We start from the raw sequence: 24,203 nt of genomic DNA on the forward strand, positions 1-24,203 counted from the left end.
CTTTCAGCATTCACATACACTGGTGTTCAGCACAGCGCATGTCGTAGGTGTCAGATTAAGAAACCTCTTTGAGAATATGGTCCAGCTAGGATGCTGCAACTAGCAAGTGCGGCAAGATCTCAGTAGGTGGCGGGGTGCAGACTTGCTTACTTGTGCGGCCTGTTGGTCTAGGGGTATGATTCCTGCTTTGGGTGCAGGAGGTCCCGGGTTCAAATCCCGGACAGGCCCTACTTTTCACTTTCGCGACAACCCAGCACTACGATAAACTTGCGAGTCTCTGAAAGTAGGCCATGCAGCAGGACAAACTGCATGTCGGGCCACCGGCCCATGAGACTCTCAGGTGCGCTTTATGGAAGGCAATCTACGTGGCAGGATTAAGCCGTCTCCGCTTACTTATATCTATACGTAAAGACTGGCACGTACAACGATTCTATTCGTTCCCCAGGAACTAGTACATCGCATGCAAGTTTGGTAAATGCATGCGCATGCAGCACCCAAAACGGTGAGATGTCTTTCCTGCGGGGAGGAACAGCTGAGGTCGTCTTCTCGCAGTTGAACCCCTTACGTCCCGTTATTAATCCTAGTAGCAAAAGCATAAGCATTTGGAGCGCTCCCCATTCACGTGTGGACTGCTATTAACATTTTGCATTTCATGATCCTAGTTAAATTTCTGCATATACAATTCCAACCACCGGCTCGTACACATTTCTAGAAACGATCGCAAAACACAGCGTCAGGTTCCACCGAGACTCGAACTCGGATCGCTGGATTCAAAGTCCAGAGTGCTAACCATTACACCATGGAACCGGATGCCTGTAGCGCTCTTAAATTCAGTGGTATTATGTAATTAAGCCCATAAGATGCGATGTCATTACACGTATGGTCCTCAGGAAGTGTTTGCGTGGCTAATGAAGCAACCAAGTAGGCTGGAAGTGGAAGGAGCACCTTCGAATGTAGCGAGAATTCTTGCCAGTATTCGTACATGAAGTGATGTCGAAGGATCAGGTAATCAAAATCGCGAAACAGCCACTTTCGTATGGCGGATGCTTTGTGCTGGAAGCAGCCTAGCTATGAAAACAGCTATGGACACAGAGTACTGTCGAAAACTGCGTGCTGACACAGAACGCTACGTAGTGGGCGGATTGTTCGTGACACGATAACATTTGCACTACACACGGTCGAAATACTGTCACACAACTCAAGCAGCTCTTTCAGCATTCACATACACTGGTGTTCAGCACAGCGCATGTCGTAGGTGTCAGATTAAGAAACCTCTTTGAGAATATGGTCCAGCTAGGATGCTGCAACTAGCAAGTGCGGCAAGATCTCAGTAGGTGGCGGGGTGCAGACTTGCTTACTTGTGCGGCCTGTTGGTCTAGGGGTATGATTCCTGCTTTGGGTGCAGGAGGTCCCGGGTTCAAATCCCGGACAGGCCCTACTTTTCACTTTCGCGACAACCCAGCACTACGATAAACTTGCGAGTCTCTGAAAGTAAGCCATGCAGCAGGACAAACTGCATGTCGGGCCACCGGCCCATGAGACTCTCAGGTGCGCTTTATGGAAGGCAATCTACGTGGCAGGATTAAGCCGTCTCCGCTTACTTATATCTATACGTAAAGACTGGCACGTACAACGATTCTATTCGTTCCCCAGGAACTAGTACATCGCATGCAAGTTTGGTAAATGCATGCGCATGCAGCACCCAAAACGGTGAGATGTCTTTCCTGCGGGGAGGAACAGCTGAGGTCGTCTTCTCGCAGTTGAACCCCTTACGTCCCGTTATTAATCCTAGTAGCAAAAGCATAAGCATTTGGAGCGCTCCCCATTCACGTGTGGACTGCTATTAACATTTTGCATTTCATGATCCTAGTTAAATTTCTGCATATACAATTCCAACCACCGGCTCGTACACATTTCTAGAAACGATCGCAAAACACAGCGTCAGGTTCCACCGAGACTCGAACTCGGATCGCTGGATTCAAAGTCCAGAGTGCTAACCATTACACCATGGAACCGGATGCCTGTAGCGCTCTTAAATTCAGTGGTATTATGTAATTAAGCCCATAAGATGCGATGTCATTACACGTATGGTCCTCAGGAAGTGTTTGCGTGGCTAATGAAGCAACCAAGTAGGCTGGAAGTGGAAGGAGCACCTTCGAATGTAGCGAGAATTCTTGCCAGTATTCGTACATGAAGTGATGTCGAAGGATCAGGTAATCAAAATCGCGAAACAGCCACTTTCGTATGGCGGATGCTTTGTGCTGGAAGCAGCCTAGCTATGAAAACAGCTATGGACACAGAGTACTGTCGAAAACTGCGTGCTGACACAGAACGCTACGTAGTGGGCGGATTGTTCGTGACACGATAACATTTGCACTACACACGGTCGAAATACTGTCACACAACTCAAGCAGCTCTTTCAGCATTCACATACACTGGTGTTCAGCACAGCGCATGTCGTAGGTGTCAGATTAAGAAACCTCTTTGAGAATATGGTCCAGCTAGGATGCTGCAACTAGCAAGTGCGGCAAGATCTCAGTAGGTGGCGGGGTGCAGACTTGCTTACTTGTGCGGCCTGTTGGTCTAGGGGTATGATTCCTGCTTTGGGTGCAGGAGGTCCCGGGTTCAAATCCCGGACAGGCCCTACTTTTCACTTTCGCGACAACCCAGCACTACGATAAACTTGCGAGTCTCTGAAAGTAAGCCATGCAGCAGGACAAACTGCATGTCGGGCCACCGGCCCATGAGACTCTCAGGTGCGCTTTATGGAAGGCAATCTACGTGGCAGGATTAAGCCGTCTCCGCTTACTTATATCTATACGTAAAGACTGGCACGTACAACGATTCTATTCGTTCCCCAGGAACTAGTACATCGCATGCAAGTTTGGTAAATGCATGCGCATGCAGCACCCAAAACGGTGAGATGTCTTTCCTGCGGGGAGGAACAGCTGAGGTCGTCTTCTCGCAGTTGAACCCCTTACGTCCCGTTATTAATCCTAGTAGCAAAAGCATAAGCATTTGGAGCCCTCCCCATTCACGTGTGGACTGCTATTAACATTTTGCATTTCATGATCCTAGTTAAATTTCTGCATATACAATTCCAACCACCGGCTCGTACACATTTCTAGAAACGATCGCAAAACACAGCGTCAGGTTCCACCGAGACTCGAACTCGGATCGCTGGATTCAAAGTCCAGAGTGCTAACCATTACACCATGGAACCGGATGCCTGTAGCGCTCTTAAATTCAGTGGTATCATGTAATTAAGCCCATAAGATGCGATGTCATTACACGTATGGTCCTCAGGAAGTGTTTGCGTGGCTAATGAAGCAACCAAGTAGGCTGGAAGTGGAAGGAGCACCTTCGAATGTAGCGAGAATTCTTGCCAGTATTCGTACATGAAGTGATGTCGAAGGATCAGGTAATCAAAATCGCGAAACAGCCACTTTCGTATGGCGGATGCTTTGTGCTGGAAGCAGCCTAGCTATGAAAACAGCTATGGACACAGAGTACTGTCGAAAACTGCGTGCTGACACAGAACGCTACGTAGTGGGCGGATTGTTCGTGACACGATAACATTTGCACTACACACGGTCGAAATACTGTCACACAACTCAAGCAGCTCTTTCAGCATTCACATACACTGGTGTTCAGCACAGCGCATGTCGTAGGTGTCAGATTAAGAAACCTCTTTGAGAATATGGTCCAGCTAGGATGCTGCAACTAGCAAGTGCGGCAAGATCTCAGTAGGTGGCGGGGTGCAGACTTGCTTACTTGTGCGGCCTGTTGGTCTAGGGGTATGATTCCTGCTTTGGGTGCAGGAGGTCCCGGGTTCAAATCCCGGACAGGCCCTACTTTTCACTTTCGCGACAACCCAGCACTACGATAAACTTGCGAGTCTCTGAAAGTAAGCCATGCAGCAGGACAAACTGCATGTCGGGCCACCGGCCCATGAGACTCTCAGGTGCGCTTTATGGAAGGCAATCTACGTGGCAGGATTAAGCCGTCTCCGCTTACTTATATCTATACGTAAAGACTGGCACGTACAACGATTCTATTCGTTCCCCAGGAACTAGTACATCGCATGCAAGTTTGGTAAATGCATGCGCATGCAGCACCCAAAACGGTGAGATGTCTTTCCTGCGGGGAGGAACAGCTGAGGTCGTCTTCTCGCAGTTGAACCCCTTACGTCCCGTTATTAATCCTAGTAGCAAAAGCATAAGCATTTGGAGCGCTCCCCATTCACGTGTGGACTGCTATTAACATTTTGCATTTCATGATCCTAGTTAAATTTCTGCATATACAATTCCAACCACCGGCTCGTACACATTTCTAGAAACGATCGCAAAACACAGCGTCAGGTTCCACCGAGACTCGAACTCGGATCGCTGGATTCAAAGTCCAGAGTGCTAACCATTACACCATGGAACCGGATGCCTGTAGCGCTCTTAAATTCGGTGGTATTATGTAATTAAGCCCATAAGATGCGATGTCATTACACGTATGGTCCTCAGGAAGTGTTTTCGTGGCTAATGAAGCAACCAAGTAGGCTGGAAGTGGAAGGAGCACCTTCGAATGTAGCGAGAATTCTTGCCAGTATTCGTACATGAAGTGATGTCGAAGGATCAGGTAATCAAAATCGCGAAACAGCCACTTTCGTATGGCGGATGCTTTGTGCTGGAAGCAGCCTAGCTATGAAAACAGCTATGGACACAGAGTACTGTCGAAAACTGCGTGCTGACACAGAACGCTACGTAGTGGGCGGATTGTTCGTGACACGATAACATTTGCACTACACACGGTCGAAATACTGTCACACAACTCAAGCAGCTCTTTCAGCATTCACATACACTGGTGTTCAGCACAGCGCATGTCGTAGGTGTCAGATTAAGAAACCTCTTTGAGAATATGGTCCAGCTAGGATGCTGCAACTAGCAAGTGCGGCAAGATCTCAGTAGGTGGCGGGGTGCAGACTTGCTTACTTGTGCGGCCTGTTGGTCTAGGGGTATGATTCCTGCTTTGGGTGCAGGAGGTCCCGGGTTCAAATCCCGGACAGGCCCTACTTTTCACTTTCGCGACAACCCAGCACTACGATAAACTTGCGAGTCTCTGAAAGTAAGCCATGCAGCAGGACAAACTGCATGTCGGGCCACCGGCCCATGAGACTCTCAGGTGCGCTTTATGGAAGGCAATCTACGTGGCAGGATTAAGCCGTCTCCGCTTACTTATATCTATACGTAAAGACTGGCACGTACAACGATTCTATTCGTTCCCCAGGAACTAGTACATCGCATGCAAGTTTGGTAAATGCATGCGCATGCAGCACCCAAAACGGTGAGATGTCTTTCCTGCGGGGAGGAACAGCTGAGGTCGTCTTCTCGCAGTTGAACCCCTTACGTCCCGTTATTAATCCTAGTAGCAAAAGCATAAGCATTTGGAGCGCTCCCCATTCACGTGTGGACTGCTATTAACATTTTGCATTTCATGATCCTAGTTAAATTTCTGCATATACAATTCCAACCACCGGCTCGTACACATTTCTAGAAACGATCGCAAAACACAGCGTCAGGTTCCACCGAGACTCGAACTCGGATCGCTGGATTCAAAGTCCAGAGTGCTAACCATTACACCATGGAACCGGATGCCTGTAGCGCTCTTAAATTCAGTGGTATCATGTAATTAAGCCCATAAGATGCGATGTCATTACACGTATGGTCCTCAGGAAGTGTTTGCGTGGCTAATGAAGCAACCAAGTAGGCTGGAAGTGGAAGGAGCACCTTCGAATGTAGCGAGAATTCTTGCCAGTATTCGTACATGAAGTGATGTCGAAGGATCAGGTAATCAAAATCGCGAAACAGCCACTTTCGTATGGCGGATGCTTTGTGCTGGAAGCAGCCTAGCTATGAAAACAGCTATGGACACAGAGTACTGTCGAAAACTGCGTGCTGACACAGAACGCTACGTAGTGGGCGGATTGTTCGTGACACGATAACATTTGCACTACACACGGTCGAAATACTGTCACACAACTCAAGCAGCTCTTTCAGCATTCACATACACTGGTGTTCAGCACAGCGCATGTCGTAGGTGTCAGATTAAGAAACCTCTTTGAGAATATGGTCCAGCTAGGATGCTGCAACTAGCAAGTGCGGCAAGATCTCAGTAGGTGGCGGGGTGCAGACTTGCTTACTTGTGCGGCCTGTTGGTCTAGGGGTATGATTCCTGCTTTGGGTGCAGGAGGTCCCGGGTTCAAATCCCGGACAGGCCCTACTTTTCACTTTCGCGACAACCCAGCACTACGATAAACTTGCGAGTCTCTGAAAGTAGGCCATGCAGCAGGACAAACTGCATGTCGGGCCACCGGCCCATGAGACTCTCAGGTGCGCTTTATGGAAGGCAATCTACGTGGCAGGATTAAGCCGTCTCCGCTTACTTATATCTATACGTAAAGACTGGCACGTACAACGATTCTATTCGTTCCCCAGGAACTAGTACATCGCATGCAAGTTTGGTAAATGCATGCGCATGCAGCACCCAAAACGGTGAGATGTCTTTCCTGCGGGGAGGAACAGCTGAGGTCGTCTTCTCGCAGTTGAACCCCTTACGTCCCGTTATTAATCCTAGTAGCAAAAGCATAAGCATTTGGAGCGCTCCCCATTCACGTGTGGACTGCTATTAACATTTTGCATTTCATGATCCTAGTTAAATTTCTGCATATACAATTCCAACCACCGGCTCGTACACATTTCTAGAAACGATCGCAAAACACAGCGTCAGGTTCCACCGAGACTCGAACTCGGATCGCTGGATTCAAAGTCCAGAGTGCTAACCATTACACCATGGAACCGGATGCCTGTAGCGCTCTTAAATTCAGTGGTATTATGTAATTAAGCCCATAAGATGCGATGTCATTACACGTATGGTCCTCAGGAAGTGTTTGCGTGGCTAATGAAGCAACCAAGTAGGCTGGAAGTGGAAGGAGCACCTTCGAATGTAGCGAGAATTCTTGCCAGTATTCGTACATGAAGTGATGTCGAAGGATCAGGTAATCAAAATCGCGAAACAGCCACTTTCGTATGGCGGATGCTTTGTGCTGGAAGCAGCCTAGCTATGAAAACAGCTATGGACACAGAGTACTGTCGAAAACTGCGTGCTGACACAGAACGCTACGTAGTGGGCGGATTGTTCGTGACACGATAACATTTGCACTACACACGGTCGAAATACTGTCACACAACTCAAGCAGCTCTTTCAGCATTCACATACACTGGTGTTCAGCACAGCGCATGTCGTAGGTGTCAGATTAAGAAACCTCTTTGAGAATATGGTCCAGCTAGGATGCTGCAACTAGCAAGTGCGGCAAGATCTCAGTAGGTGGCGGGGTGCAGACTTGCTTACTTGTGCGGCCTGTTGGTCTAGGGGTATGATTCCTGCTTTGGGTGCAGGAGGTCCCGGGTTCAAATCCCGGACAGGCCCTACTTTTCACTTTCGCGACAACCCAGCACTACGATAAACTTGCGAGTCTCTGAAAGTAAGCCATGCAGCAGGACAAACTGCATGTCGGGCCACCGGCCCATGAGACTCTCAGGTGCGCTTTATGGAAGGCAATCTACGTGGCAGGATTAAGCCGTCTCCGCTTACTTATATCTATACGTAAAGACTGGCACGTACAACGATTCTATTCGTTCCCCAGGAACTAGTACATCGCATGCAAGTTTGGTAAATGCATGCGCATGCAGCACCCAAAACGATGAGATGTCTTTCCTGCGGGGAGGAACAGCTGAGGTCGTCTTCTCGCAGTTGAACCCCTTACGTCCCGTTATTAATCCTAGTAGCAAAAGCATAAGCATTTGGAGCGCTCCCCATTCACGTGTGGACTGCTATTAACATTTTGCATTTCATGATCCTAGTTAAATTTCTGCATATACAATTCCAACCACCGGCTCGTACACATTTCTAGAAACGATCGCAAAACACAGCGTCAGGTTCCACCGAGACTCGAACTCGGATCGCTGGATTCAAAGTCCAGAGTGCTAACCATTACACCATGGAACCGGATGCCTGTAGCGCTCTTAAATTCAGTGGTATCATGTAATTAAGCCCATAAGATGCGATGTCATTACACGTATGGTCCTCAGGAAGTGTTTGCGTGGCTAATGAAGCAACCAAGTAGGCTGGAAGTGGAAGGAGCACCTTCGAATGTAGCGAGAATTCTTGCCAGTATTCGTACATGAAGTGATGTCGAAGGATCAGGTAATCAAAATCGCGAAACAGCCACTTTCGTATGGCGGATGCTTTGTGCTGGAAGCAGCCTAGCTATGAAAACAGCTATGGACACAGAGTACTGTCGAAAACTGCGTGCTGACACAGAACGCTACGTAGTGGGCGGATTGTTCGTGACACGATAACATTTGCACTACACACGGTCGAAATACTGTCACACAACTCAAGCAGCTCTTTCAGCATTCACATACACTGGTGTTCAGCACAGCGCATGTCGTAGGTGTCAGATTAAGAAACCTCTTTGAGAATATGGTCCAGCTAGGATGCTGCAACTAGCAAGTGCGGCAAGATCTCAGTAGGTGGCGGGGTGCAGACTTGCTTACTTGTGCGGCCTGTTGGTCTAGGGGTATGATTCCTGCTTTGGGTGCAGGAGGTCCCGGGTTCAAATCCCGGACAGGCCCTACTTTTCACTTTCGCGACAACCCAGCACTACGATAAACTTGCGAGTCTCTGAAAGTAAGCCATGCAGCAGGACAAACTGCATGTCGGGCCACCGGCCCATGAGACTCTCAGGTGCGCTTTATGGAAGGCAATCTACGTGGCAGGATTAAGCCGTCTCCGCTTACTTATATCTATACGTAAAGACTGGCACGTACAACGATTCTATTCGTTCCCCAGGAACTAGTACATCGCATGCAAGTTTGGTAAATGCATGCGCATGCAGCACCCAAAACGGTGAGATGTCTTTCCTGCGGGGAGGAACAGCTGAGGTCGTCTTCTCGCAGTTGAACCCCTTACGTCCCGTTATTAATCCTAGTAGCAAAAGCATAAGCATTTGGAGCGCTCCCCATTCACGTGTGGACTGCTATTAACATTTTGCATTTCATGATCCTAGTTAAATTTCTGCATATACAATTCCAACCACCGGCTCGTACACATTTCTAGAAACGATCGCAAAACACAGCGTCAGGTTCCACCGAGACTCGAACTCGGATCGCTGGATTCAAAGTCCAGAGTGCTAACCATTACACCATGGAACCGGATGCCTGTAGCGCTCTTAAATTCAGTGGTATTATGTAATTAAGCCCATAAGATGCGATGTCATTACACGTATGGTCCTCAGGAAGTGTTTGCGTGGCTAATGAAGCAACCAAGTAGGCTGGAAGTGGAAGGAGCACCTTCGAATGTAGCGAGAATTCTTGCCAGTATTCGTACATGAAGTGATGTCGAAGGATCAGGTAATCAAAATCGCGAAACAGCCACTTTCGTATGGCGGATGCTTTGTGCTGGAAGCAGCCTAGCTATGAAAACAGCTATGGACACAGAGTACTGTCGAAAACTGCGTGCTGACACAGAACGCTACGTAGTGGGCGGATTGTTCGTGACACGATAACATTTGCACTACACACGGTCGAAATACTGTCACACAACTCAAGCAGCTCTTTCAGCATTCACATACACTGGTGTTCAGCACAGCGCATGTCGTAGGTGTCAGATTAAGAAACCTCTTTGAGAATATGGTCCAGCTAGGATGCTGCAACTAGCAAGTGCGGCAAGATCTCAGTAGGTGGCGGGGTGCAGACTTGCTTACTTGTGCGGCCTGTTGGTCTAGGGGTATGATTCCTGCTTTGGGTGCAGGAGGTCCCGGGTTCAAATCGCGGACAGGCCCTACTTTTCACTTTCGCGACAACCCAGCACTACGATAAACTTGCGAGTCTCTGAAAGTAAGCCATGCAGCAGGACAAACTGCATGTCGGGCCACCGGCCCATGAGACTCTCAGGTGCGCTTTATGGAAGGCAATCTACGTGGCAGGATTAAGCCGTCTCCGCTTACTTATATCTATACGTAAAGACTGGCACGTACAACGATTCTATTCGTTCCCCAGGAACTAGTACATCGCATGCAAGTTTGGTAAATGCATGCGCATGCAGCACCCAAAACGATGAGATGTCTTTCCTGCGGGGAGGAACAGCTGAGGTCGTCTTCTCGCAGTTGAACCCCTTACGTCCCGTTATTAATCCTAGTAGCAAAAGCATAAGCATTTGGAGCGCTCCCCATTCACGTGTGGACTGCTATTAACATTTTGCATTTCATGATCCTAGTTAAATTTCTGCATATACAATTCCAACCACCGGCTCGTACACATTTCTAGAAACGATCGCAAAACACAGCGTCAGGTTCCACCGAGACTCGAACTCGGATCGCTGGATTCAAAGTCCAGAGTGCTAACCATTACACCATGGAACCGGATGCCTGTAGCGCTCTTAAATTCAGTGGTATCATGTAATTAAGCCCATAAGATGCGATGTCATTACACGTATGGTCCTCAGGAAGTGTTTGCGTGGCTAATGAAGCAACCAAGTAGGCTGGAAGTGGAAGGAGCACCTTCGAATGTAGCGAGAATTCTTGCCAGTATTCGTACATGAAGTGATGTCGAAGGATCAGGTAATCAAAATCGCGAAACAGCCACTTTCGTATGGCGGATGCTTTGTGCTGGAAGCAGCCTAGCTATGAAAACAGCTATGGACACAGAGTACTGTCGAAAACTGCGTGCTGACACAGAACGCTACGTAGTGGGCGGATTGTTCGTGACACGATAACATTTGCACTACACACGGTCGAAATACTGTCACACAACTCAAGCAGCTCTTTCAGCATTCACATACACTGGTGTTCAGCACAGCGCATGTCGTAGGTGTCAGATTAAGAAACCTCTTTGAGAATATGGTCCAGCTAGGATGCTGCAACTAGCAAGTGCGGCAAGATCTCAGTAGGTGGCGGGGTGCAGACTTGCTTACTTGTGCGGCCTGTTGGTCTAGGGGTATGATTCCTGCTTTGGGTGCAGGAGGTCCCGGGTTCAAATCCCGGACAGGCCCTACTTTTCACTTTCGCGACAACCCAGCACTACGATAAACTTGCGAGTCTCTGAAAGTAAGCCATGCAGCAGGACAAACTGCATGTCGGGCCACCGGCCCATGAGACTCTCAGGTGCGCTTTATGGAAGGCAATCTACGTGGCAGGATTAAGCCGTCTCCGCTTACTTATATCTATACGTAAAGACTGGCACGTACAACGATTCTATTCGTTCCCCAGGAACTAGTACATCGCATGCAAGTTTGGTAAATGCATGCGCATGCAGCACCCAAAACGGTGAGATGTCTTTCCTGCGGGGAGGAACAGCTGAGGTCGTCTTCTCGCAGTTGAACCCCTTACGTCCCGTTATTAATCCTAGTAGCAAAAGCATAAGCATTTGGAGCGCTCCCCATTCACGTGTGGACTGCTATTAACATTTTGCATTTCATGATCCTAGTTAAATTTCTGCATATACAATTCCAACCACCGGCTCGTACACATTTCTAGAAACGATCGCAAAACACAGCGTCAGGTTCCACCGAGACTCGAACTCGGATCGCTGGATTCAAAGTCCAGAGTGCTAACCATTACACCATGGAACCGGATGCCTGTAGCGCTCTTAAATTCAGTGGTATTATGTAATTAAGCCCATAAGATGCGATGTCATTACACGTATGGTCCTCAGGAAGTGTTTGCGTGGCTAATGAAGCAACCAAGTAGGCTGGAAGTGGAAGGAGCACCTTCGAATGTAGCGAGAATTCTTGCCAGTATTCGTACATGAAGTGATGTCGAAGGATCAGGTAATCAAAATCGCGAAACAGCCACTTTCGTATGGCGGATGCTTTGTGCTGGAAGCAGCCTAGCTATGAAAACAGCTATGGACACAGAGTACTGTCGAAAACTGCGTGCTGACACAGAACGCTACGTAGTGGGCGGATTGTTCGTGACACGATAACATTTGCACTACACACGGTCGAAATACTGTCACACAACTCAAGCAGCTCTTTCAGCATTCACATACACTGGTGTTCAGCACAGCGCATGTCGTAGGTGTCAGATTAAGAAACCTCTTTGAGAATATGGTCCAGCTAGGATGCTGCAACTAGCAAGTGCGGCAAGATCTCAGTAGGTGGCGGGGTGCAGACTTGCTTACTTGTGCGGCCTGTTGGTCTAGGGGTATGATTCCTGCTTTGGGTGCAGGAGGTCCCGGGTTCAAATCCCGGACAGGCACTACTTTTCACTTTCGCGACAACCCAGCACTACGATAAACTTGCGAGTCTCTGAAAGTAAGCCATGCAGCAGGACAAACTGCATGTCGGGCCACCGGCCCATGAGACTCTCAGGTGCGCTTTATGGAAGGCAATCTACGTGGCAGGATTAAGCCGTCTCCGCTTACTTATATCTATACGTAAAGACTGGCACGTACAACGATTCTATTCGTTCCCCAGGAACTAGTACATCGCATGCAAGTTTGGTAAATGCATGCGCATGCAGCACCCAAAACGGTGAGATGTCTTTCCTGCGGGGAGGAACAGCTGAGGTCGTCTTCTCGCAGTTGAACCCCTTACGTCCCGTTATTAATCCTAGTAGCAAAAGCATAAGCATTTGGAGCGCTCCCCATTCACGTGTGGACTGCTATTAACATTTTGCATTTCATGATCCTAGTTAAATTTCTGCATATACAATTCCAACCACCGGCTCGTACACATTTCTAGAAACGATCGCAAAACACAGCGTCAGGTTCCACCGAGACTCGAACTCGGATCGCTGGATTCAAAGTCCAGAGTGCTAACCATTACACCATGGAACCGGATGCCTGTAGCGCTCTTAAATTCAGTGGTATTATGTAATTAAGCCCATAAGATGCGATGTCATTACACGTATGGTCCTCAGGAAGTGTTTGCGTGGCTAATGAAGCAACCAAGTAGGCTGGAAGTGGAAGGAGCACCTTCGAATGTAGCGAGAATTCTTGCCAGTATTCGTACATGAAGTGATGTCGAAGGATCAGGTAATCAAAATCGCGAAACAGCCACTTTCGTATGGCGGATGCTTTGTGCTGGAAGCAGCCTAGCTATGAAAACAGCTATGGACACAGAGTACTGTCGAAAACTGCGTGCTGACACAGAACGCTACGTAGTGGGCGGATTGTTCGTGACACGATAACATTTGCACTACACACGGTCGAAATACTGTCACACAACTCAAGCAGCTCTTTCAGCATTCACATACACTGGTGTTCAGCACAGCGCATGTCGTAGGTGTCAGATTAAGAAACCTCTTTGAGAATATGGTCCAGCTAGGATGCTGCAACTAGCAAGTGCGGCAAGATCTCAGTAGGTGGCGGGGTGCAGACTTGCTTACTTGTGCGGCCTGTTGGTCTAGGGGTATGATTCCTGCTTTGGGTGCAGGAGGTCCCGGGTTCAAATCCCGGACAGGCCCTACTTTTCACTTTCGCGACAACCCAGCACTACGATAAACTTGCGAGTCTCTGAAAGTAAGCCATGCAGCAGGACAAACTGCATGTCGGGCCACCGGCCCATGAGACTCTCAGGTGCGCTTTATGGAAGGCAATCTACGTGGCAGGATTAAGCCGTCTCCGCTTACTTATATCTATACGTAAAGACTGGCACGTACAACGATTCTATTCGTTCCCCAGGAACTAGTACATCGCATGCAAGTTTGGTAAATGCATGCGCATGCAGCACCCAAAACGATGAGATGTCTTTCCTGCGGGGAGGAACAGCTGAGGTCGTCTTCTCGCAGTTGAACCCCTTACGTCCCGTTATTAATCCTAGTAGCAAAAGCATAAGCATTTGGAGCGCTCCCCATTCACGTGTGGACTGCTATTAACATTTTGCATTTCATGATCCTAGTTAAATTTCTGCATATACAATTCCAACCACCGGCTCGTACACATTTCTAGAAACGATCGCAAAACACAGCGTCAGGTTCCACCGAGACTCGAACTCGGATCGCTGGATTCAAAGTCCAGAGTGCTAACCATTACACCATGGAACCGGATGCCTGTAGCGCTCTTAAATTCAGTGGTATCATGTAATTAAGCCCATAAGATGCGATGTCATTACACGTATGGTCCTCAGGAAGTGTTTGCGTGGCTAATGAAGCAACCAAGTAGGCTGGAAGTGGAAGGAGCACCTTCGAATGTAGCGAGAATTCTTGCCAGTATTCGTACATGAAGTGATGTCGAAGGATCAGGTAATCAAAATCGCGAAACAGCCACTTTCGTATGGCGGATGCTTTGTGCTGGAAGCAGCCTAGCTATGAAAACAGCTATGGACACAGAGTACTGTCGAAAACTGCGTGCTGACACAGAACGCTACGTAGTGGGCGGATTGTTCGTGACACGATAACATTTGCACTACACACGGTCGAAATACTGTCACACAACTCAAGCAGCTCTTTCAGCATTCACATACACTGGTGTTCAGCACAGCGCATGTCGTAGGTGTCAGATTAAGAAACCTCTTTGAGAATATGGTCCAGCTAGGATGCTGCAACTAGCAAGTGCGGCAAGATCTCAGTAGGTGGCGGGGTGCAGACTTGCTTACTTGTGCGGCCTGTTGGTCTAGGGGTATGATTCCTGCTTTGGGTGCAGGAGGTCCCGGGTTCAAATCCCGGACAGGCCCTACTTTTCACTTTCGCGACAACCCAGCACTACGATAAACTTGCGAGTCTCTGAAAGTAGGCCATGCAGCAGGACAAACTGCATGTCGGGCCACCGGCCCATGAGACTCTCAGGTGCGCTTTATGGAAGGCAATCTACGTGGCAGGATTAAGCCGTCTCCGCTTACTTATATCTATACGTAAAGACTGGCACGTACAACGATTCTATTCGTTCCCCAGGAACTAGTACATCGCATGCAAGTTTGGTAAATGCATGCGCATGCAGCACCCAAAACGGTGAGATGTCTTTCCTGCGGGGAGGAACAGCTGAGGTCGTCTTCTCGCAGTTGAACCCCTTACGTCCCGTTATTAATCCTAGTAGCAAAAGCATAAGCATTTGGAGCGCTCCCCATTCACGTGTGGACTGCTATTAACATTTTGCATTTCATGATCCTAGTTAAATTTCTGCATATACAATTCCAACCACCGGCTCGTACACATTTCTAGAAACGATCGCAAAACACAGCGTCAGGTTCCACCGAGACTCGAACTCGGATCGCTGGATTCAAAGTCCAGAGTGCTAACCATTACACCATGGAACCGGATGCCTGTAGCGCTCTTAAATTCAGTGGTATTATGTAATTAAGCCCATAAGATGCGATGTCATTACACGTATGGTCCTCAGGAAGTGTTTGCGTGGCTAATGAAGCAACCAAGTAGGCTGGAAGTGGAAGGAGCACCTTCGAATGTAGCGAGAATTCTTGCCAGTATTCGTACATGAAGTGATGTCGAAGGATCAGGTAATCAAAATCGCGAAACAGCCACTTTCGTATGGCGGATGCTTTGTGCTGGAAGCAGCCTAGCTATGAAAACAGCTATGGACACAGAGTACTGTCGAAAACTGCGTGCTGACACAGAACGCTACGTAGTGGGCGGATTGTTCGTGACACGATAACATTTGCACTACACACGGTCGAAATACTGTCACACAACTCAAGCAGCTCTTTCAGCATTCACATACACTGGTGTTCAGCACAGCGCATGTCGTAGGTGTCAGATTAAGAAACCTCTTTGAGAATATGGTCCAGCTAGGATGCTGCAACTAGCAAGTGCGGCAAGATCTCAGTAGGTGGCGGGGTGCAGACTTGCTTACTTGTGCGGCCTGTTGGTCTAGGGGTATGATTCCTGCTTTGGGTGCAGGAGGTCCCGGGTTCAAATCCCGGACAGGCCCTACTTTTCACTTTCGCGACAACCCAGCACTACGATAAACTTGCGAGTCTCTGAAAGTAAGCCATGCAGCAGGACAAACTGCATGTCGGGCCACCGGCCCATGAGACTCTCAGGTGCGCTTTATGGAAGGCAATCTACGTGGCAGGATTAAGCCGTCTCCGCTTACTTATATCTATACGTAAAGACTGGCACGTACAACGATTCTATTCGTTCCCCAGGAACTAGTACATCGCATGCAAGTTTGGTAAATGCATGCGCATGCAGCACCCAAAACGATGAGATGTCTTTCCTGCGGGGAGGAACAGCTGAGGTCGTCTTCTCGCAGTTGAACCCCTTACGTCCCGTTATTAATCCTAGTAGCAAAAGCATAAGCATTTGGAGCGCTCCCCATTCACGTGTGGACTGCTATTAACATTTTGCATTTCATGATCCTAGTTAAATTTCTGCATATACAATTCCAACCACCGGCTCGTACACATTTCTAGAAACGATCGCAAAACACAGCGTCAGGTTCCACCGAGACTCGAACTCGGATCGCTGGATTCAAAGTCCAGAGTGCTAACCATTACACCATGGAACCGGATGCCTGTAGCGCTCTTAAATTCAGTGGTATCATGTAATTAAGCCCATAAGATGCGATGTCATTACACGTATGGTCCTCAGGAAGTGTTTGCGTGGCTAATGAAGCAACCAAGTAGGCTGGAAGTGGAAGGAGCACCTTCGAATGTAGCGAGAATTCTTGCCAGTATTCGTACATGAAGTGATGTCGAAGGATCAGGTAATCAAAATCGCGAAACAGCCACTTTCGTATGGCGGATGCTTTGTGCTGGAAGCAGCCTAGCTATGAAAACAGCTATGGACACAGAGTACTGTCGAAAACTGCGTGCTGACACAGAACGCTACGTAGTGGGCGGATTGTTCGTGACACGATAACATTTGCACTACACACGGTCGAAATACTGTCACACAACTCAAGCAGCTCTTTCAGCATTCACATACACTGGTGTTCAGCACAGCGCATGTCGTAGGTGTCAGATTAAGAAACCTCTTTGAGAATATGGTCCAGCTAGGATGCTGCAACTAGCAAGTGCGGCAAGATCTCAGTAGGTGGCGGGGTGCAGACTTGCTTACTTGTGCGGCCTGTTGGTCTAGGGGTATGATTCCTGCTTTGGGTGCAGGAGGTCCCGGGTTCAAATCCCGGACAGGCCCTACTTTTCACTTTCGCGACAACCCAGCACTACGATAAACTTGCGAGTCTCTGAAAGTAGGCCATGCAGCAGGACAAACTGCATGTCGGGCCACCGGCCCATGAGACTCTCAGGTGCGCTTTATGGAAGGCAATCTACGTGGCAGGATTAAGCCGTCTCCGCTTACTTATATCTATACGTAAAGACTGGCACGTACAACGATTCTATTCGTTCCCCAGGAACTAGTACATCGCATGCAAGTTTGGTAAATGCATGCGCATGCAGCACCCAAAACGATGAGATGTCTTTCCTGCGGGGAGGAACAGCTGAGGTCGTCTTCTCGCAGTTGAACCCCTTACGTCCCGTTATTAATCCTAGTAGCAAAAGCATAAGCATTTGGAGCGCTCCCCATTCACGTGTGGACTGCTATTAACATTTTGCATTTCATGATCCTAGTTAAATTTCTGCATATACAATTCCAACCACCGGCTCGTACACATTTCTAGAAACGATCGCAAAACACAGCGTCAGGTTCCACCGAGACTCGAACTCGGATCGCTGGATTCAAAGTCCAGAGTGCTAACCATTACACCATGGAACCGGATGCCTGTAGCGCTCTTAAATTCAGTGGTATCATGTAATTAAGCCCATAAGATGCGATGTCATTACACGTATGGTCCTCAGGAAGTGTTTGCGTGGCTAATGAAGCAACCAAGTAGGCTGGAAGTGGAAGGAGCACCTTCGAATGTAGCGAGAATTCTTGCCAGTATTCGTACATGAAGTGATGTCGAAGGATCAGGTAATCAAAATCGCGAAACAGCCACTTTCGTATGGCGGATGCTTTGTGCTGGAAGCAGCCTAGCTATGAAAACAGCTATGGACACAGAGTACTGTCGAAAACTGCGTGCTGACACAGAACGCTACGTAGTGGGCGGATTGTTCGTGACACGATAACATTTGCACTACACACGGTCGAAATACTGTCACACAACTCAAGCAGCTCTTTCAGCATTCACATACACTGGTGTTCAGCACAGCGCATGTCGTAGGTGTCAGATTAAGAAACCTCTTTGAGAATATGGTCCAGCTAGGATGCTGCAACTAGCAAGTGCGGCAAGATCTCAGTAGGTGGCGGGGTGCAGACTTGCTTACTTGTGCGGCCTGTTGGTCTAGGGGTATGATTCCTGCTTTGGGTGCAGGAGGTCCCGGGTTCAAATCCCGGACAGGCCCTACTTTTCACTTTCGCGACAACCCAGCACTACGATAAACTTGCGAGTCTCTGAAAGTAGGCCATGCAGCAGGACAAACTGCATGTCGGGCCACCGGCCCATGAGACTCTCAGGTGCGCTTTATGGAAGGCAATCTACGTGGCAGGATTAAGCCGTCTCCGCTTACTTATATCTATACGTAAAGACTGGCACGTACAACGATTCTATTCGTTCCCCAGGAACTAGTACATCGCATGCAAGTTTGGTAAATGCATGCGCATGCAGCACCCAAAACGGTGAGATGTCTTTCCTGCGGGGAGGAACAGCTGAGGTCGTCTTCTCGCAGTTGAACCCCTTACGTCCCGTTATTAATCCTAGTAGCAAAAGCATAAGCATTTGGAGCGCTCCCCATTCACGTGTGGACTGCTATTAACATTTTGCATTTCATGATCCTAGTTAAATTTCTGCATATACAATTCCAACCACCGGCTCGTACACATTTCTAGAAACGATCGCAAAACACAGCGTCAGGTTCCACCGAGACTCGAACTCGGATCGCTGGATTCAAAGTCCAGAGTGCTAACCATTACACCATGGAACCGGATGCCTGTAGCGCTCTTAAATTCAGTGGTATTATGTAATTAAGCCCATAAGATGCGATGTCATTACACGTATGGTCCTCAGGAAGTGTTTGCGTGGCTAATGAAGCAACCAAGTAGGCTGGAAGTGGAAGGAGCACCTTCGAATGTAGCGAGAATTCTTGCCAGTATTCGTACATGAAGTGATGTCGAAGGATCAGGTAATCAAAATCGCGAAACAGCCACTTTCGTATGGCGGATGCTTTGTGCTGGAAGCAGCCTAGCTATGAAAACAGCTATGGACACAGAGTACTGTCGAAAACTGCGTGCTGACACAGAACGCTACGTAGTGGGCGGATTGTTCGTGACACGATAACATTTGCACTACACACGGTCGAAATACTGTCACACAACTCAAGCAGCTCTTTCAGCATTCACATACACTGGTGTTCAGCACAGCGCATGTCGTAGGTGTCAGATTAAGAAACCTCTTTGAGAATATGGTCCAGCTAGGATGCTGCAACTAGCAAGTGCGGCAAGATCTCAGTAGGTGGCGGGGTGCAGACTTGCTTACTTGTGCGGCCTGTTGGTCTAGGGGTATGATTCCTGCTTTGGGTGCAGGAGGTCCCGGGTTCAAATCCCGGACAGGCCCTACTTTTCACTTTCGCGACAACCCAGCACTACGATAAACTTGCGAGTCTCTGAAAGTAAGCCATGCAGCAGGACAAACTGCATGTCGGGCCACCGGCCCATGAGACTCTCAGGTGCGCTTTATGGAAGGCAATCTACGTGGCAGGATTAAGCCGTCTCCGCTTACTTATATCTATACGTAAAGACTGGCACGTACAACGATTCTATTCGTTCCCCAGGAACTAGTACATCGCATGCAAGTTTGGTAAATGCATGCGCATGCAGCACCCAAAACGGTGAGATGTCTTTCCTGCGGGGAGGAACAGCTGAGGTCGTCTTCTCGCAGTTGAACCCCTTACGTCCCGTTATTAATCCTAGTAGCAAAAGCATAAGCATTTGGAGCGCTCCCCATTCACGTGTGGACTGCTATTAACATTTTGCATTTCATGATCCTAGTTAAATTTCTGCATATACAATTCCAACCACCGGCTCGTACACATTTCTAGAAACGATCGCAAAACACAGCGTCAGGTTCCACCGAGACTCGAACTCGGATCGCTGGATTCAAAGTCCAGAGTGCTAACCATTACACCATGGAACCGGATGCCTGTAGCGCTCTTAAATTCAGTGGTATCATGTAATTAAGCCCATAAGATGCGATGTCATTACACGTATGGTCCTCAGGAAGTGTTTGCGTGGCTAATGAAGCAACCAAGTAGGCTGGAAGTGGAAGGAGCACCTTCGAATGTAGCGAGAATTCTTGCCAGTATTCGTACATGAAGTGATGTCGAAGGATCAGGTAATCAAAATCGCGAAACAGCCACTTTCGTATGGCGGATGCTTTGTGCTGGAAGCAGCCTAGCTATGAAAACAGCTATGGACACAGAGTACTGTCGAAAACTGCGTGCTGACACAGAACGCTACGTAGTGGGCGGATTGTTCGTGACACGATAACATTTGCACTACACACGGTCGAAATACTGTCACACAACTCAAGCAGCTCTTTCAGCATTCACATACACTGGTGTTCAGCACAGCGCATGTCGTAGGTGTCAGATTAAGAAACCTCTTTGAGAATATGGTCCAGCTAGGATGCTGCAACTAGCAAGTGCGGCAAGATCTCAGTAGGTGGCGGGGTGCAGACTTGCTTACTTGTGCGGCCTGTTGGTCTAGGGGTATGATTCCTGCTTTGGGTGCAGGAGGTCCCGGGTTCAAATCCCGGACAGGCCCTACTTTTCACTTTCGCGACAACCCAGCACTACGATAAACTTGCGAGTCTCTGAAAGTAAGCCATGCAGCAGGACAAACTGCATGTCGGGCCACCGGCCCATGAGACTCTCAGGTGCGCTTTATGGAAGGCAATCTACGTGGCAGGATTAAGCCGTCTCCGCTTACTTATATCTATACGTAAAGACTGGCACGTACAACGATTCTATTCGTTCCCCAGGAACTAGTACATCGCATGCAAGTTTGGTAAATGCATGCGCATGCAGCACCCAAAACGGTGAGATGTCTTTCCTGCGGGGAGGAACAGCTGAGGTCGTCTTCTCGCAGTTGAACCCCTTACGTCCCGTTATTAATCCTAGTAGCAAAAGCATAAGCATTTGGAGCGCTCCCCATTCACGTGTGGACTGCTATTAACATTTTGCATTTCATGATCCTAGTTAAATTTCTGCATATACAATTCCAACCACCGGCTCGTACACATTTCTAGAAACGATCGCAAAACACAGCGTCAGGTTCCACCGAGACTCGAACTCGGATCGCTGGATTCAAAGTCCAGAGTGCTAACCATTACACCATGGAACCGGATGCCTGTAGCGCTCTTAAATTCAGTGGTATTATGTAATTAAGCCCATAAGATGCGATGTCATTACACGTATGGTCCTCAGGAAGTGTTTGCGTGGCTAATGAAGCAACCAAGTAGGCTGGAAGTGGAAGGAGCACCTTCGAATGTAGCGAGAATTCTTGCCAGTATTCGTACATGAAGTGATGTCGAAGGATCAGGTAATCAAAATCGCGAAACAGCCACTTTCGTATGGCGGATGCTTTGTGCTGGAAGCAGCCTAGCTATGAAAACAGCTATGGACACAGAGTACTGTCGAAAACTGCGTGCTGACACAGAACGCTACGTAGTGGGCGGATTGTTCGTGACACGATAACATTTGCACTACACACGGTCGAAATACTGTCACACAACTCAAGCAGCTCTTTCAGCATTCACATACACTGGTGTTCAGCACAGCGCATGTCGTAGGTGTCAGATTAAGAAACCTCTTTGAGAATATGGTCCAGCTAGGATGCTGCAACTAGCAAGTGCGGCAAGATCTCAGTAGGTGGCGGGGTGCAGACTTGCTTACTTGTGCGGCCTGTTGGTCTAGGGGTATGATTCCTGCTTTGGGTGCAGGAGGTCCCGGGTTCAAATCCCGGACAGGCCCTACTTTTCACTTTCGCGACAACCCAGCACTACGATAAACTTGCGAGTCTCTGAAAGTAAGCCATGCAGCAGGACAAACTGCATGTCGGGCCACCGGCCCATGAGACTCTCAGGTGCGCTTTATGGAAGGCAATCTACGTGGCAGGATTAAGCCGTCTCCGCTTACTTATATCTATACGTAAAGACTGGCACGTACAACGATTCTATTCGTTCCCCAGGAACTAGTACATCGCATGCAAGTTTGGTAAATGCATGCGCATGCAGCACCCAAAACGATGAGATGTCTTTCCTGCGGGGAGGAACAGCTGAGGTCGTCTTCTCGCAGTTGAACCCCTTACGTCCCGTTATTAATCCTAGTAGCAAAAGCATAAGCATTTGGAGCGCTCCCCATTCACGTGTGGACTGCTATTAACATTTTGCATTTCATGATCCTAGTTAAATTTCTGCATATACAATTCCAACCACCGGCTCGTACACATTTCTAGAAACGATCGCAAAACACAGCGTCAGGTTCCACCGAGACTCGAACTCGGATCGCTGGATTCAAAGTCCAGAGTGCTAACCATTACACCATGGAACCGGATGCCTGTAGCGCTCTTAAATTCAGTGGTATCATGTAATTAAGCCCATAAGATGCGATGTCATTACACGTATGGTCCTCAGGAAGTGTTTGCGTGGCTAATGAAGCAACCAAGTAGGCTGGAAGTGGAAGGAGCACCTTCGAATGTAGCGAGAATTCTTGCCAGTATTCGTACATGAAGTGATGTCGAAGGATCAGGTAATCAAAATCGCGAAACAGCCACTTTCGTATGGCGGATGCTTTGTGCTGGAAGCAGCCTAGCTATGAAAACAGCTATGGACACAGAGTACTGTCGAAAACTGCGTGCTGACACAGAACGCTACGTAGTGGGCGGATTGTTCGTGACACGATAACATTTGCACTACACACGGTCGAAATACTGTCACACAACTCAAGCAGCTCTTTCAGCATTCACATACACTGGTGTTCAGCACAGCGCATGTCGTAGGTGTCAGATTAAGAAACCTCTTTGAGAATATGGTCCAGCTAGGATGCTGCAACTAGCAAGTGCGGCAAGATCTCAGTAGGTGGCGGGGTGCAGACTTGCTTACTTGTGCGGCCTGTTGGTCTAGGGGTATGATTCCTGCTTTGGGTGCAGGAGGTCCCGGGTTCAAATCCCGGACAGGCCCTACTTTTCACTTTCGCGACAACCCAGCACTACGATAAACTTGCGAGTCTCTGAAAGTAAGCCATGCAGCAGGACAAACTGCATGTCGGGCCACCGGCCCATGAGACTCTCAGGTGCGCATTATGGAAGGCAATCTACGTGGCAGGATTAAGCCGTCTCCGCTTACTTATATCTATACGTAAAGACTGGCACGTACAACGATTCTATTCGTTCCCCAGGAACTAGTACATCGCATGCAAGTTTGGTAAATGCATGCGCATGCAGCACCCAAAACGGTGAGATGTCTTTCCTGCGGGGAGGAACAGCTGAGGTCGTCTTCTCGCAGTTGAACCCCTTACGTCCCGTTATTAATCCTAGTAGCAAAAGCATAAGCATTTGGAGCCCTCCCCATTCACGTGTGGACTGCTATTAACATTTTGCATTTCATGATCCTAGTTAAATTTCTGCATATACAATTCCAACCACCGGCTCGTACACATTTCTAGAAACGATCGCGAAACACAGCGTCAGGTTCCACCGAGACTCGAACTCGGATCGCTGGATTCAAAGTCCAGAGTGCTAACCATTACACCATGGAACCGGATGCCTGTAGCGCTCTTAAATTCAGTGGTATCATGTAATTAAGCCCATAAGATGCGATGTCATTACACGTATGGTCCTCAGGAAGTGTTTGCGTGGCTAATGAAGCAACCAAGTAGGCTGGAAGTGGAAGGAGCACCTTCGAATGTAGCGAGAATTCTTGCCAGTATTCGTACATGAAGTGATGTCGAAGGATCAGGTAATCAAAATCGCGAAACAGCCACTTTCGTATGGCGGATGCTTTGTGCTGGAAGCAGCCTAGCTATGAAAACAGCTATGGACACAGAGTACTGTCGAAAACTGCGTGCTGACACAGAACGCTACGTAGTGGGCGGATTGTTCGTGACACGATAACATTTGCACTACACACGGTCGAAATACTGTCACACAACTCAAGCAGCTCTTTCAGCATTCACATACACTGGTGTTCAGCACAGCGCATGTC

The 24,203-nt window shown here is 48.4% G+C and overlaps 40 non-coding genes across 40 annotated transcripts; 20 read left to right on the forward strand and 20 right to left on the reverse strand.

Annotated features, from left to right (window-relative positions):
- Positions 1–156: 156 nt before the first annotated feature.
- On the forward strand, positions 157–228 carry Trnap-ugg. Its single transcript has one exon. It is a non-coding gene; the product is annotated as a tRNA-Pro (tRNA).
- A 507-nt stretch (positions 229–735) lies between these two features.
- On the reverse strand, positions 736–807 carry Trnaq-uug. Its single transcript has one exon. It is a non-coding gene; the product is annotated as a tRNA-Gln (tRNA).
- A 557-nt stretch (positions 808–1,364) lies between these two features.
- Positions 1,365–1,436, forward strand: Trnap-ugg. Its single transcript has one exon. It is a non-coding gene; the product is annotated as a tRNA-Pro (tRNA).
- A 507-nt stretch (positions 1,437–1,943) lies between these two features.
- Trnaq-uug lies at positions 1,944–2,015 on the reverse strand. The gene has a single exon. It is a non-coding gene; the product is annotated as a tRNA-Gln (tRNA).
- Positions 2,016–2,572: 557 nt separating this feature from the next.
- Trnap-ugg lies at positions 2,573–2,644 on the forward strand. Its single transcript has one exon. It is a non-coding gene; the product is annotated as a tRNA-Pro (tRNA).
- Positions 2,645–3,151: 507 nt separating this feature from the next.
- Trnaq-uug lies at positions 3,152–3,223 on the reverse strand. The gene has a single exon. It is a non-coding gene; the product is annotated as a tRNA-Gln (tRNA).
- A 557-nt stretch (positions 3,224–3,780) lies between these two features.
- On the forward strand, positions 3,781–3,852 carry Trnap-ugg. The gene has a single exon. It is a non-coding gene; the product is annotated as a tRNA-Pro (tRNA).
- A 507-nt stretch (positions 3,853–4,359) lies between these two features.
- Trnaq-uug lies at positions 4,360–4,431 on the reverse strand. The gene has a single exon. It is a non-coding gene; the product is annotated as a tRNA-Gln (tRNA).
- A 557-nt stretch (positions 4,432–4,988) lies between these two features.
- Trnap-ugg lies at positions 4,989–5,060 on the forward strand. The gene has a single exon. It is a non-coding gene; the product is annotated as a tRNA-Pro (tRNA).
- Positions 5,061–5,567: 507 nt separating this feature from the next.
- Trnaq-uug lies at positions 5,568–5,639 on the reverse strand. The gene has a single exon. It is a non-coding gene; the product is annotated as a tRNA-Gln (tRNA).
- A 557-nt stretch (positions 5,640–6,196) lies between these two features.
- Positions 6,197–6,268, forward strand: Trnap-ugg. Its single transcript has one exon. It is a non-coding gene; the product is annotated as a tRNA-Pro (tRNA).
- Positions 6,269–6,775: 507 nt separating this feature from the next.
- Positions 6,776–6,847, reverse strand: Trnaq-uug. Its single transcript has one exon. It is a non-coding gene; the product is annotated as a tRNA-Gln (tRNA).
- A 557-nt stretch (positions 6,848–7,404) lies between these two features.
- On the forward strand, positions 7,405–7,476 carry Trnap-ugg. The gene has a single exon. It is a non-coding gene; the product is annotated as a tRNA-Pro (tRNA).
- A 507-nt stretch (positions 7,477–7,983) lies between these two features.
- Positions 7,984–8,055, reverse strand: Trnaq-uug. The gene has a single exon. It is a non-coding gene; the product is annotated as a tRNA-Gln (tRNA).
- Positions 8,056–8,612: 557 nt separating this feature from the next.
- Trnap-ugg lies at positions 8,613–8,684 on the forward strand. Its single transcript has one exon. It is a non-coding gene; the product is annotated as a tRNA-Pro (tRNA).
- A 507-nt stretch (positions 8,685–9,191) lies between these two features.
- On the reverse strand, positions 9,192–9,263 carry Trnaq-uug. The gene has a single exon. It is a non-coding gene; the product is annotated as a tRNA-Gln (tRNA).
- Positions 9,264–9,820: 557 nt separating this feature from the next.
- Positions 9,821–9,892, forward strand: Trnap-ugg. The gene has a single exon. It is a non-coding gene; the product is annotated as a tRNA-Pro (tRNA).
- Positions 9,893–10,399: 507 nt separating this feature from the next.
- On the reverse strand, positions 10,400–10,471 carry Trnaq-uug. Its single transcript has one exon. It is a non-coding gene; the product is annotated as a tRNA-Gln (tRNA).
- A 557-nt stretch (positions 10,472–11,028) lies between these two features.
- Trnap-ugg lies at positions 11,029–11,100 on the forward strand. Its single transcript has one exon. It is a non-coding gene; the product is annotated as a tRNA-Pro (tRNA).
- Positions 11,101–11,607: 507 nt separating this feature from the next.
- Trnaq-uug lies at positions 11,608–11,679 on the reverse strand. Its single transcript has one exon. It is a non-coding gene; the product is annotated as a tRNA-Gln (tRNA).
- A 557-nt stretch (positions 11,680–12,236) lies between these two features.
- Positions 12,237–12,309, forward strand: Trnap-ugg. The gene has a single exon. It is a non-coding gene; the product is annotated as a tRNA-Pro (tRNA).
- A 506-nt stretch (positions 12,310–12,815) lies between these two features.
- Trnaq-uug lies at positions 12,816–12,887 on the reverse strand. The gene has a single exon. It is a non-coding gene; the product is annotated as a tRNA-Gln (tRNA).
- Positions 12,888–13,444: 557 nt separating this feature from the next.
- Trnap-ugg lies at positions 13,445–13,516 on the forward strand. The gene has a single exon. It is a non-coding gene; the product is annotated as a tRNA-Pro (tRNA).
- A 507-nt stretch (positions 13,517–14,023) lies between these two features.
- Positions 14,024–14,095, reverse strand: Trnaq-uug. Its single transcript has one exon. It is a non-coding gene; the product is annotated as a tRNA-Gln (tRNA).
- Positions 14,096–14,652: 557 nt separating this feature from the next.
- Positions 14,653–14,724, forward strand: Trnap-ugg. Its single transcript has one exon. It is a non-coding gene; the product is annotated as a tRNA-Pro (tRNA).
- Positions 14,725–15,231: 507 nt separating this feature from the next.
- Positions 15,232–15,303, reverse strand: Trnaq-uug. The gene has a single exon. It is a non-coding gene; the product is annotated as a tRNA-Gln (tRNA).
- A 557-nt stretch (positions 15,304–15,860) lies between these two features.
- On the forward strand, positions 15,861–15,932 carry Trnap-ugg. The gene has a single exon. It is a non-coding gene; the product is annotated as a tRNA-Pro (tRNA).
- Positions 15,933–16,439: 507 nt separating this feature from the next.
- On the reverse strand, positions 16,440–16,511 carry Trnaq-uug. The gene has a single exon. It is a non-coding gene; the product is annotated as a tRNA-Gln (tRNA).
- Positions 16,512–17,068: 557 nt separating this feature from the next.
- Positions 17,069–17,140, forward strand: Trnap-ugg. Its single transcript has one exon. It is a non-coding gene; the product is annotated as a tRNA-Pro (tRNA).
- A 507-nt stretch (positions 17,141–17,647) lies between these two features.
- On the reverse strand, positions 17,648–17,719 carry Trnaq-uug. The gene has a single exon. It is a non-coding gene; the product is annotated as a tRNA-Gln (tRNA).
- Positions 17,720–18,276: 557 nt separating this feature from the next.
- On the forward strand, positions 18,277–18,348 carry Trnap-ugg. The gene has a single exon. It is a non-coding gene; the product is annotated as a tRNA-Pro (tRNA).
- Positions 18,349–18,855: 507 nt separating this feature from the next.
- Trnaq-uug lies at positions 18,856–18,927 on the reverse strand. Its single transcript has one exon. It is a non-coding gene; the product is annotated as a tRNA-Gln (tRNA).
- A 557-nt stretch (positions 18,928–19,484) lies between these two features.
- On the forward strand, positions 19,485–19,556 carry Trnap-ugg. The gene has a single exon. It is a non-coding gene; the product is annotated as a tRNA-Pro (tRNA).
- Positions 19,557–20,063: 507 nt separating this feature from the next.
- Trnaq-uug lies at positions 20,064–20,135 on the reverse strand. Its single transcript has one exon. It is a non-coding gene; the product is annotated as a tRNA-Gln (tRNA).
- Positions 20,136–20,692: 557 nt separating this feature from the next.
- Trnap-ugg lies at positions 20,693–20,764 on the forward strand. The gene has a single exon. It is a non-coding gene; the product is annotated as a tRNA-Pro (tRNA).
- A 507-nt stretch (positions 20,765–21,271) lies between these two features.
- Trnaq-uug lies at positions 21,272–21,343 on the reverse strand. Its single transcript has one exon. It is a non-coding gene; the product is annotated as a tRNA-Gln (tRNA).
- A 557-nt stretch (positions 21,344–21,900) lies between these two features.
- Positions 21,901–21,972, forward strand: Trnap-ugg. Its single transcript has one exon. It is a non-coding gene; the product is annotated as a tRNA-Pro (tRNA).
- A 507-nt stretch (positions 21,973–22,479) lies between these two features.
- On the reverse strand, positions 22,480–22,551 carry Trnaq-uug. Its single transcript has one exon. It is a non-coding gene; the product is annotated as a tRNA-Gln (tRNA).
- A 557-nt stretch (positions 22,552–23,108) lies between these two features.
- Trnap-ugg lies at positions 23,109–23,180 on the forward strand. The gene has a single exon. It is a non-coding gene; the product is annotated as a tRNA-Pro (tRNA).
- A 507-nt stretch (positions 23,181–23,687) lies between these two features.
- Trnaq-uug lies at positions 23,688–23,759 on the reverse strand. The gene has a single exon. It is a non-coding gene; the product is annotated as a tRNA-Gln (tRNA).
- Between the last annotated feature and the right edge of the window lie 444 nt (positions 23,760–24,203).

Source organism: Schistocerca piceifrons, chromosome 2, assembly GCF_021461385.2.
Source record: "Schistocerca piceifrons isolate TAMUIC-IGC-003096 chromosome 2, iqSchPice1.1, whole genome shotgun sequence".
NCBI lineage: Eukaryota > Metazoa > Arthropoda > Insecta > Orthoptera > Acrididae > Schistocerca > Schistocerca piceifrons.